The sequence below is a fragment of the Rhinopithecus bieti genome, unplaced genomic scaffold (assembly GCF_001698545.2).
Source record: "Rhinopithecus bieti isolate Rb0 unplaced genomic scaffold, ASM169854v2 scaffold_2827, whole genome shotgun sequence".
Taxonomy (NCBI): domain Eukaryota; kingdom Metazoa; phylum Chordata; class Mammalia; order Primates; family Cercopithecidae; genus Rhinopithecus; species Rhinopithecus bieti.
Genome location: NW_016804135.1, coordinates 2,486,875 through 2,498,504, shown reverse-complemented (window position 1 = coordinate 2,498,504; position 11,630 = coordinate 2,486,875). Strand labels below are relative to the sequence as shown.

The window sequence follows — 11,630 nt, the reverse complement described above, 5'->3', positions numbered from 1 at the left end:
AAAAAAAAAAAAAAGAAATAACTTTCTTCTCTTCCTCCTCCCCACCCAAATTCTTTTCTGATGTTACTGGCATTTGGGTCAAGGTTTTATTAAAAGCTACGTTTTATAACACTGGCATACACAAAAAAAGTTTTAAGCTTATTTGCACAGTTCTTTTTTTCCATTAGAAACGGAATTCATTGCCTTAGGTCTTTTTAAATAGTGTATTATTATCGTTGGGATTAGTTCTATGCTTGAAAACCAGTTTATTTATAACCTGTTATAAGTGATATATTCTGCTGCAGTCAGGAAATGCAGAATTCAAAGTGATCTCCTAGCTTGTAAGCAAACTGACATGCACTATCTCTTTTCTATAAAAAAAAAAGTGTCAATAAACCAACTCTATTAAAGTGGGGTTTAATGTTACACTTTCCTATGTGTTTTTTCTAATTATTTTGGTTGTTAATATGGTGATAACTGAAAGTCAAGGTCAATTTTAAATATTAAGAATTCTGATTTATTGAGATTGAATTATGCCACCATGTTTATGAAAAATTAAGGTGGCACCATGGTGAGACCTCATGAGAAACAGTTACTCAGCTGTAACAATTTTGATTTATTCTGTTTCCTGTGACCTCTTTGCCTCTTGTCTTGAACCATAGTAAAAGGATACTGCATCCCTCATTACTGTATTGTTGGGGTTATTGACGTTACATAAATCACATCTCAGTCCCTGTTTCTTGGAAAGGTATCTATTACATTCTGCTAGCTGACTGACAAAATGAAGCAGGTAGAATAAAGATAAGTGTGTTTCACATTTTGCACACACATGTAGAATTTGTATAACCACATGACTTCATAGTTGTGATCTCAAAAAAGGAGGAATTTCTCCATTTTTTCTTCCAGTTAATGTAAGAATACTTTAAATCTCTAGGCTTCTGAAGTGTTAGAGGTAAAGATGTAGTAGCAATGTTTTATCCATTTAACATGTGTTTATTTTTCATATGTACTAAACGGTGACCTACTTGTTCACCTCAATGACATAACAGTAAAAAAAAATCATTCATTAGAAAAAGGAAGAGTGGTCTCAACCTAACAAAGAAATTAGAAATGTTTATTCTTTTATGATGAGCTGAATATTGGACTCTAACATTTTTCTACATGCAAAACAGAGTGTCATGAAGGTTCTTCATAGTTGCAATATAGAGGAATTTAGTATCTCTTAAGTACTTTGTAAAGATTTGACATTCAACTGTAGTATCCATATGTTGGTTAAATTTCCTTATGAGCCCCATGATGGAAAGACTTAAAGATGAATTTGAGAAAAATTGAAAGAAATTAGAGTATGAGGTTCTATTAAACTGTTACATGTATCTTGCTTAAATTTCTGTTTATTAATTTATATCCACCCAATTACATAAAGCAAATTTGAAGGAAACAACTGAGGCTGTGCAATATTATCTGTGATAATTGCTTTTTTTATTGTTGTGTTTTCTACTTAAAGATGATGCTTACGTCATCAAGTATTATAGTCAGACGTTTTTTCTCACTTGTTAAAATTGGTAAACGAACTTTTTTAAAATAAAAAAAACGCTTCTCCAACTTTACAATGGAAATCGATCAATGAACCTGATATATCAATGTTAACATTACCAGTAACAAGAAAAATTGATATAATGGGCCCTCAAATATGATGCACTGAGAAAAAGACACAAATACATTTCTGTAGTATTATTCCTGAATATCCAATATCTGATACTAATCTGAAGGAAGCACCAAACTCCAAATGAGGCACATTTTATAAAATAACAGACCTATTACTCTTGAAAAATGTTAAGGACCTGAAAGATAAATTAATTCTGAAAACCATTTCAGATTAAACAACACTAAAAAGACATGAAATCCAAATGTCACTTGATTGTACAATCATTCCTGAAACAGGAAAAAAAAATCTTTTGTTCACTACAAAAGACATGAATGGGACAACTAGCAACGTTTGAATGTCTAGAGCATTACTAATACAACTTTCTGCAGTGATGGAAGTGTTCTAGATCTATGCTCTCTGATACAATAACCACTGGACTGCTGAGTGCCGGAAATGAGAAACTGAATTTCTAATATATTTAATTTATTTAAATAGCCACATATTCAGTATCTACCAGACTGAACAGCACAGGCTTATATACTAGAAAATAGTACTAGATCAATGTTAATTTCCTGATTTGATGACTGCATTGAGATTACACGAGAGAATATCCTTATTTTTAGGGAAAAAACTCTGAAGTGTTTAGAGGTTAAGGAGCATCATGTGTACAACTTAAAATCTTCAAAATGTTTCAGAGAAAAGAAAGAATGGTAAAGTGAAGTGGTAAAACGTTAATATTTTGAGAATCTGGGTGAAGTGTATACAGAATTCTTCATACTATTTTTGTAAGTCTACTATTATTGCACATTAAAAGTTAAAAAGAATAGCTGCATAAAATCAATGTTATTCTCACTAAAACTTATTTGTAAATATAAAAATATTAATCACTTTCCTACTCATCACGATTTTTCACTTTGTTCTTGAAATGTGAGTGTTCAACTGCTAATTCAATTTCATTTTTTAAAAAAACTCCTGTATACTCTATAAACAAAATATTCACTCTCTGACCAAAAGTGTATAATATATTAAGCTATTCTAAACTTTTATAGTTAGCAGAGAAAGAAAGAGCATAGAACTGAGATTTCAGCCTGAGTACTGAATATTAAAAGTAGCAAAGGTATTTCAAAATTAAGTTCATTGCTGGGCATGGTGACTCATGCCTGTAATCCCAGTACTATGGGAGGCTGAGGTGAGAGGATCACTTGAGGTCAGGAGTTCAAGACCAGCCTGGGCAACAGAGAGACGCAGATCTATCGCTACAAAAAATTAAAAAAAAAAAATCAACAAGGCATGGTGGTGTGCATCTGTAGTCCTAGCTACTTGGGAAGTTGAGGTAGGAGGATCACTTGAATCCAGGAGTTTGAGGCTGCATTGAGCTATGATCACTAGACTCCAGCCTGGGCAACAGAGTAAGATCTTTGCTTTTAAAAAAACCAGTTAATTAGGCCGGACACAGTAGCTCATGCCTATAATCCCAGCACTTTGGGAGGCCGAGGCGGGTGCATCATGAGGTCAGGAGATGGAGACCATCCTGGCTAACACAGTGAAACCCCATCTCTGCTAAAAAAAAAAAATACAAAATATTAGCCGGGTGTGGTGGTGGGTGCCTGTAGTCTCAGCTGCTCGGGAGGCTGAAGCAGGAGAATGGCATGAACCTGGGAGGCAGAGCTTGCAGTGAGCCGAGATCAACCACTGCACTCCAGCCTGGGTGACAGAGCAAGACTCCATCAAAAAAAAAAAAAAAAAAAAAAAAAAAAAAAAAAATAATTGGGAATTTTCTTTTTTTGCAGAGATGGAATATATAGTGTTATTCCCACAGAGTAAAATGGAAAGCTCCATAAACAGTGTGATTTAGTGGTTATCCTTGGAAAATAATCAAGAAAAAATGCCTATATGTCCTGCTTATATGTAATTAACCAAATATCAATGATAATGCACAGGTTGAACAGAAAACTTAGAAACTAAAGAAAAAGCATCTAGATTAATTTCAAATCAGATTTATCTTTTTCATAGTCTACTCAATCCAGTAAAATCAGGTTTCCATCATCACTTCATGAGACTATCCTCAGAAAGATCTATAAATATACTTTTCACTAAATCCAATGAATACATTTTAGTCCTTAATCTCTTGATAACATACATTTGATAATACAAACACCTTCCTTCATGAAATGGTCTTTTCTCCTGGCTTTAATAATGTATACTTTCTTGATTTTTCTCTCTCTATTCGACTTCTAGTATCCTTGCATGCTCTCTTCCTTTAGCCATCTCTTTATTGACATTTCTCAAAATTCTGTCCTAGACCATAATCTCTTCTCATTTTATACCCTAACCTTGGGTTAGGGGGTCTCATCTCACATTCCTGGCTTCAAAAAACATGTATTGCACATATGAAAGTGAACCCAAAAGATCATCCTATTCTAAACTGTTTCTGAGATTCATACCCACAAATGAAGCTATGGACATGTCCAATTGGATGTCTTTCAGGAACATCTAACTCAACATGTCAAAAACTAAACTTATTATCTCTAGTCCCTATGTCTACTGCCTCCCCCAAAACTGCTCTTCCTCTTTTCATAAATGGCAGTATCATTTGCACAAGACAAAAACCTGGGAATTATCTTTTATTTCTCATTCATCACTACCTCCATTTAAGGAACTATTAAGTCTAGTATATTCTGTGACTCAAATTAAGTAGATTATTATTTGCATGAGTTATATTCTATAAAGTTGCTATGAACACTGAATTAGTGAACACTAAACCACCATTCCTAGAGGAAATACAGGATTATATTCCTGTGAGCCTCTGGTCACAGATTTTCAGTAGTCAACACACAACATTGTTAGATGTTCCTAAAAGACATCCAGTTGGACATGTTCATAGGTCTATTTGTGGGTATGAATGAATCTCAGGAACAGTTTAGGATAGGATAATCTTTGGGTTCACTTTCATATGTGCAATACGTGGTTTTTGAAGCCGTAACTGTGAGGTGAAACCCCCTCCCTCAAGGTTAATGAGTATAATGAGAAGAGATTATTGTCTAGGACAGAAAGTGTGCTTCTGTTTAAACACACCTTTCATTAACTAACATTGAACTCATGGTCAACAGCAGTATAACTCATACCATAATGAAGCTTATTTGTATTTATTTATTTTTTTATTTTAGAGATGGAGTCTCACTCTGTCCCCCAGGCAGGAGTGCAGTGTTGCGATCTTGGCTCACTGCAACCTCCGCCTCCCATATTCTAGCAATTCTCTTGCCTCAGCCTCCCAAGTAGCTTGAACTACAGGTGTACACTGCCACATCCGGCTAATTTTTTGTATTTTTAGGAGAGACAGGGTTTCACCGTGTTGCCCAGGCTGGTCTTGAACTCCTGAGCTCAGGCAATCCATCCACCTCGGCCTCCCAAAGTGCTAAGACTACAGGCATGAGCCACCGTGCCCCAGCAGAAGCTCATCTTAACAAACATACTTGCCCCATACAGTGCATCATGATCTTCTTGCACTGAGGAACACTATTTAGACAGCACTTTAAAAATATGGTTAGGGCCAGGTTAAACAGTGAAATTACCAATAAAAGCGCAGATATGAGAAAAACAAAGCAATAAGTAATAGGTGAAAAAGATATTTGTTTACAGGATAAGAACTAAAAGAAGGCAGGATGTTGACTTGTTCAATCTCAGCTGGGAACATGTACATTGGACAACACAAATTTTTTGCTGCTCTCTGCATGTCCACAAATGACTGTGAAAGCATAGTGAGTGGTGATTTGGGGGTTACAAACAAATTTTAGTGAGTAGGCAAAATTGCAAATACAGAATTCACCAGCAGGGATCAAGTGTATCTGCTGAATCTACCTACTTCTCTCTATACCCATGTCTAGTTTAGACAACCCATACTGGTTATGGATTAAGCTGACAGTTTTCAAACTGGTCTTGTTTCTGGCTCTCCTTTGATGTAGTCTGCAAGCAGTAGCCAGAATTGTTTTTATTCTAAAATCTGATATAATTCCTGTTTAAAATGTTTCAATGACCAGCCACAGCAAAAGCCAACACTTTAACAAAAGTTACAATGATATGATCCTTGTGTTTTCGGTCTCCTTTCTTGCTATTACCCTTTTATCTACTGAGCTTCAGCCAAACAGAACTTCTTTAAGGTTTCTCTTATTATTGGGCTTTCATATATGCTATTTCTTCTGCCAAGTTCATTGTTCCCTCTTTACCTGGCTAGCTCATACTAACCCTTCACATTTCTACTTTATTGTTACCTCTTCCAGAACCTTTCTGCTATGTGCTCATCCAGCATCCTATACTTTCCCTATCTTTCTTTATACTTACCAATTCAGTTTAAATTATCTTTCTATTGTAATGAATTGCTAGTTCCATGAGGACAAAGACAACTACTACCCTTTCCCCAGAGCCTAACCCAGTCAGTACTTCACACACCCAGGTGTTCATAATATCTGTTTAATGTCAGGTGAACAAATCAATAGTTCCTCATTATGTGTGAGAAGGTGATATATCTATCTGCACACCTTCCTGACTGCCAGCTGATCATACTACACAAATTCTGATGATCTTACTCTTTTACTCAAACTAATTCTAGGTCCACTCTGTTCTCTGTTCTATATTACGAAGTACTCCGTCTCTATTGAAACATTCCCATTAGCACATACACATGCTATTCATTGCCCATATTAAAAATAGATTAATGGATCCCATCCATAATTCTCTACCTTTCTTCACTATCATCCATTTTTCTGCCCCTTTAAAAAAAATCTTCTAAGGGATACCTATATTTTATGCCTTTAATCCCTCACCTCCTAATCTCTACAAATCACCACATTGGGGATCTTCATCACTTCAATGAAATTATTTTTGACCGATTCACCAATAACTTCACGTTGTCAAATCCAATGGTCACAAGTGTGTCTTCATCTTATTTGACCTCTCAGAAGCACAGTACACAGCTGACCATTTTATTCTTTCTGAAATAATTTCTTCTTTCAACTTCTATGACACAACATTTTCCTGACTTTTCTTTTCTTGTTAACTATTTCTTATCAGCCTTCTTTGCTTATCTTCCTCTCACCACCTCTAAAAATAAAGTTCTAAGGCAAACAGTACAAACAGAAAGTATAGTGTGGTTGCAAAACACATTTTGCATAAAATCGTAAATATAAAGCTTTTAGGAAAACACGGCAAATCGACTGTGTGCTTTTTTCTTCTCCTTGCAGAAATTCCACTGAAATGATAGTTAAGGAATCATAAAGGTATAATTCCACAAAGACAAAGAAAAGAGAAAAAAAGGTCTACCAGTGGGTAAGAAAGTTCACATTTCCTGATGATATAAAGTAGATGGAGGTGTAGCAATCGACTCAGCACAACAGAAAAGGCCAGAATAAGTTGCCCCGATGGGGAGATCCTGATGAGAAGAAATACACCCTGAAAATTCTAGAAAGCATTAACCCTTGAAGGCATCAAGTACCAGAAGGAGGGGGTGAGTGAGCAGGCTGAGAACTCGGTTCCAAGATCTTTCCTCTTTCCACCACTTGGCCAGGCCATTATTCTGCCATTCCTTCTTTCTCCTGTAGTATGCCAGAAATTTTTGGGCTGGAGAATTTGAACAAAAAAGGTTTCAGACAGTGTGACACAACAGATAGAAGAAAGTGGGACTGAACTGTTGGCTTGAAAACAGGAATTAAGCAGAAATGTATAAATTGAATAGTGGTACCCTCAGGCCTTGGGGCAGGACTGCTTCTTATCCATTAAGATCTATATTCATCTCTCTTTCTTTAGGAATAGAACACCTACATTTTAGCTAGGCATATCCATCCAGATAAAAACTGCACTTCTCAGCCCTGCTTGCTGCTGGATATGAGCAGAATGGTATACAACTTCTATTTGTGCCTTAAAGGAAAACAACATAATGCTCTCTACTTTCCTTTCTTCTTCTGCCTACTGGTGAGAACATAAATGTGATGGCAGGATCTAGGACAGCCAACCTAGACTGTGAGATGGAAGTTACATATTGAGGATGATAGTGCAAGAAAAGAGTAGAAGCCCAGGAATCTGACATCTTCAAACTGCCATATCGGTCCTATATCGATGACTCAGTGAAAGAAGAACACATTTATATTTTTTATGTTGTAGTAAACAAATCTAATATAAAATACCATACTGGAAGTGGGGTGTTACCAGAACCAAACTGGGAATATATGGTTGACCAGCAATGGTGAGGGCACAGAAATGGTAGATTGGAAAGTAAATTATCCTGATTAAGCCACAACAAATCTGGCACAACTGTATCTCACAATAACACGGAAGATAGAGTATTGCAGGTGTACTGAAATTTGTTGGAAAAACTCGGAATGATGGTGTGTGTAGGCTGCTATTTGCAACTTTCTATCAAAGCCCTGAAAGGGAGGGAGGGAGAAAAAGGAAGAAGGAAGGAAGATAGAGGAAGAGGATGGAGGAGGGGCAAGATGAAAGGATAAGGAACATACACAAGCAGGCTCATACTCAGGCTAGAGATGACTCTACAGAGACAACATAAAGTGAAGCTTTCTCTAGCAGCTTTTTAAAAAGTGATGTTGCAGCCATAAAAAGGAATGAGATCATGTCCTTTGCAGGGACATGCATGAAGCTGGAAGCCATCATCCTCAGCAAACTAACACAAGAACAGAAAACCAAACACCCCCTATTCTTACTCATAAGTGGTAGTTGAACATTGAGAACACATGGACACAGAGAAGAAAACATCACACACCAGGGCCTGTTGGGGGGTGGCGGTGAGGGGAGGGAACTTAGGGAATGGGTCAATAGGTGCAGTAAACCACCATGGGACTCCTATACCTATGTAACAAACCTGCACGTTCTGCACGTGTATCCTGGTTTTTTTTTTTTTTTTAGAATAAAGAAAAAAAAGGATGTAAAAATTAACATAAAATTAACCATTAACTATTTAAAAGTATACAATTCATTAATATTTGGTACATTCATTATACTGTTGTGCCACTATCACTTTTAGTTCCAAGACATTTTTAATGCTCAAAAGGAAACCCTACACTCATTAAGTAGTAGAATGACTTCCCCCAGCCACTGGCAACTACTGGTCTGCTTTCTGTCTTTATGGGCTTGCCTATTTTGGAAGTTTCATATACAGTAGCCCCCCCGTCCACAGAGGATATGTCCCAGGACCCTCAGTGGATGCCTAAAACTGCAGATGGTACCAAACCCTACATATAGTCTTTTCAATCTGATAACTAAGAGGGCTAATAAGTGACTAATGGGTAAGTAACATATACAGTATGGATACGCTAGGAAAAGGGATGATTCACATCCCAGGAGGGACAAAGTGGGATGGCTCGAGATTTTATCACACTATTCAGAATGTGCCAAAATTTAAAACTTATGAATTATTTCTAGAATTTTCTATTTAATAATTTTGGACCATGGTTAACTAGAGGTAACTAACAACACACAAAGTAAAACCGCGGATAAGAGGGGACTATGGTAAATGGAATCATACCATTTGTGATATTTATATCTGGGTTCTTTCACTTAACATAATATTTTTCAGGTTTATCCACACTATACTATGTGCCAGTACTTCATTCTTTTGTGTGGCTGAATAATATTCTATTTTATAGATATACCATATTTGTGGACAACACATCTATTGATAGAAATTTAGGTTTCCACTTTTTGGCTATTGTGAATAGTGCTTCTATGAACATTTGTGTACAAGTATACATTTGAATACCATTTTCAATTCTTTGGGGTATATACTAGAGAGTTGAATTGTTGGGTTATATGGGAATTATGTTTAACTCTTTGAGTTAACTCAAAACTGTATTTCCTATAACAGCTGTACCATTTCACATCCCCACCAGTAATGTATGAGTGTTACAATTTCTCCACATTCTCACCGAAACTAATCTTCTCATTTTTAAAAATTATACGAGTGTGAAGTGATATCTACTCAATCTAATTGAGTCTAAGGTGTTTTTACTGGATGTTGAGAATCATACCTTTCAGGAATGACAGGTATCAAGCCATTCTCAGATGAAGGAAAAGAGAATGTGGTACTAGGAGGCCCACTGTATGAGAATAGCTAAAGTTCTCTAACCAGAAAGAACCATTAAAGAAGAAACCTTGGAATATCAGAAGAAAGAAATATGGTAAGTAAAAAATATAAATACTATATATTCTATCTCTCCTCTTGAGTTTTGTAAGTTATGTTTAATGGATGAAACAACAATTATAATATTGTCTATTGTCTATATAATATTGTCTCCTGGGGCTCTAAGCATATGTAGAGCAAATACTTAAGACAATTATAAATAGGAGAGGGTTTCAAAAAACATAAAGGGAGGTAAGGTTTCTCTACACTTTACTAAAACTTGTAAAATGACACTAGCAGACAATGATAAGTTATGTACATATAATATAATACATAGAGCAACCTCTAAAAAACTATACCAAGAGATATTTAAAAACACTAAAGGTAAGTCAAAATGGAATTCTAAAAAATTTTGACGTGACCCATAGGAAAGCAGAAAAAATAAAACAGACAAATAGAAAACAGCAGAAACAGAAAAAAAACTAAAATGACAGTCTAAAGCCCATAATTACATTAAATGTAGATGGTCTTACTCCATCAATTAAAAAACACAAATTGGCAGAGTGTATTCATCAACCTTTCTAATGAAGGCAGCAGCAAAAGTAGTAGAAAGTAAAAAACGAGAACGATAACTTCTCAAGATAAACCTAATGATAATGATGTTGAAATGCAAACTGAAGCTAATTTGGATACAAGAAAAAGGTCTCACAAGAATCTTTTCTTATCTAAGTTGAAATATGGAACCCAGCAACAAGACCTAGTAAGAAAGAAAGAAGAGTAGGAACTCTTCAAAGTGCAAAAAAGAAAAAAGAAAGCAGAAGAGCCACTGAAAGCAGAATACCTGTTTCAAAGTGTCAACCAGTAATTCCTGGAAAACATTGAGCTAGAAAAAAACAGGCAGGGTTTTGAGAAGAAGACAAGAATTTGAGATCCAGCGTGAGGAAATATGGAGAGGGAAACTGATCTAAAATACTATTGCATTATAAATTCAACAACCGGACAAGTGTCATGTTAAAAGACAGATGGAGGACCATGAAGAAACTAAAACTGATTTGCTCAGACAGCGAAGACTGTGTTTGTAAAAGCTTGATGAAAGGACAGTTAAATATTTTGATTACTGCATTTTGTTTGAAACTTGCACCACTGATATATTTTAAAACGTTTGTTTAAAGCATTACAATATTTTTCTGTGATCATCAATTAATATGAGGGTTTGTGCTATAAAAATTAAAGTATATGTTATCATTATATTCTTTAAGAACCTTATTTTGATAAAATGTAAATTTGTTGAACCCTGCCACATTTAGTATCCCCACACCCAAATCCTGTTCCAATAAAAAAATTAAAAGCTCATACAAAAAAAATCAATCATGAACTGAAGAATAAAATGGAAAACTATAAATTATACTGTGAATGAAACCAGATTTTACTCTGTTTTGGAAATAACTCAGATGTCCTTCAATGGATAAATGACTAAACAAACTGTGGTATATCCATACCAAGGAATACTACCCAGGAGTAAAAAAGAATGAACTACTGATACATTTTTAATAACTTGGATGACAATTCAGAGAATTAAAATGAGTTTAAAAGAAGCCAATCATAAAAGTTTACATTCTGTATGATTGCATCTTATATAACATTCTTGAAATGACAAAATTATAGAAATGTAGTACAGGTATATGAAAATTATGTAAGTATAGGCTGGGTGCAGTGGCTTATACCTGTAATCCCAGCACTTTGGGAGGCCGAGGCAGGCAGATCATTTGAGGCCAGGAGCTCCAGACCAGCCTGGCCAACATAGTGAAATCCCATCTCTACTAAAAATACAGAAATTAGCTGGGCATGGTGCTGCATGGCTGTAGTCTGAACTACTCAGGA

The 11,630-nt window shown here is 35.6% G+C and overlaps 1 pseudogene; it reads left to right on the top strand.

The window, feature by feature from the left end:
- Positions 1 to 9,641: 9,641 nt before the first annotated feature.
- LOC108524277 (telomeric repeat-binding factor 1 pseudogene) lies at positions 9,642 to 10,919 on the top strand (annotated as a pseudogene).
- Positions 10,920 to 11,630: the final 711 nt, after the last annotated feature.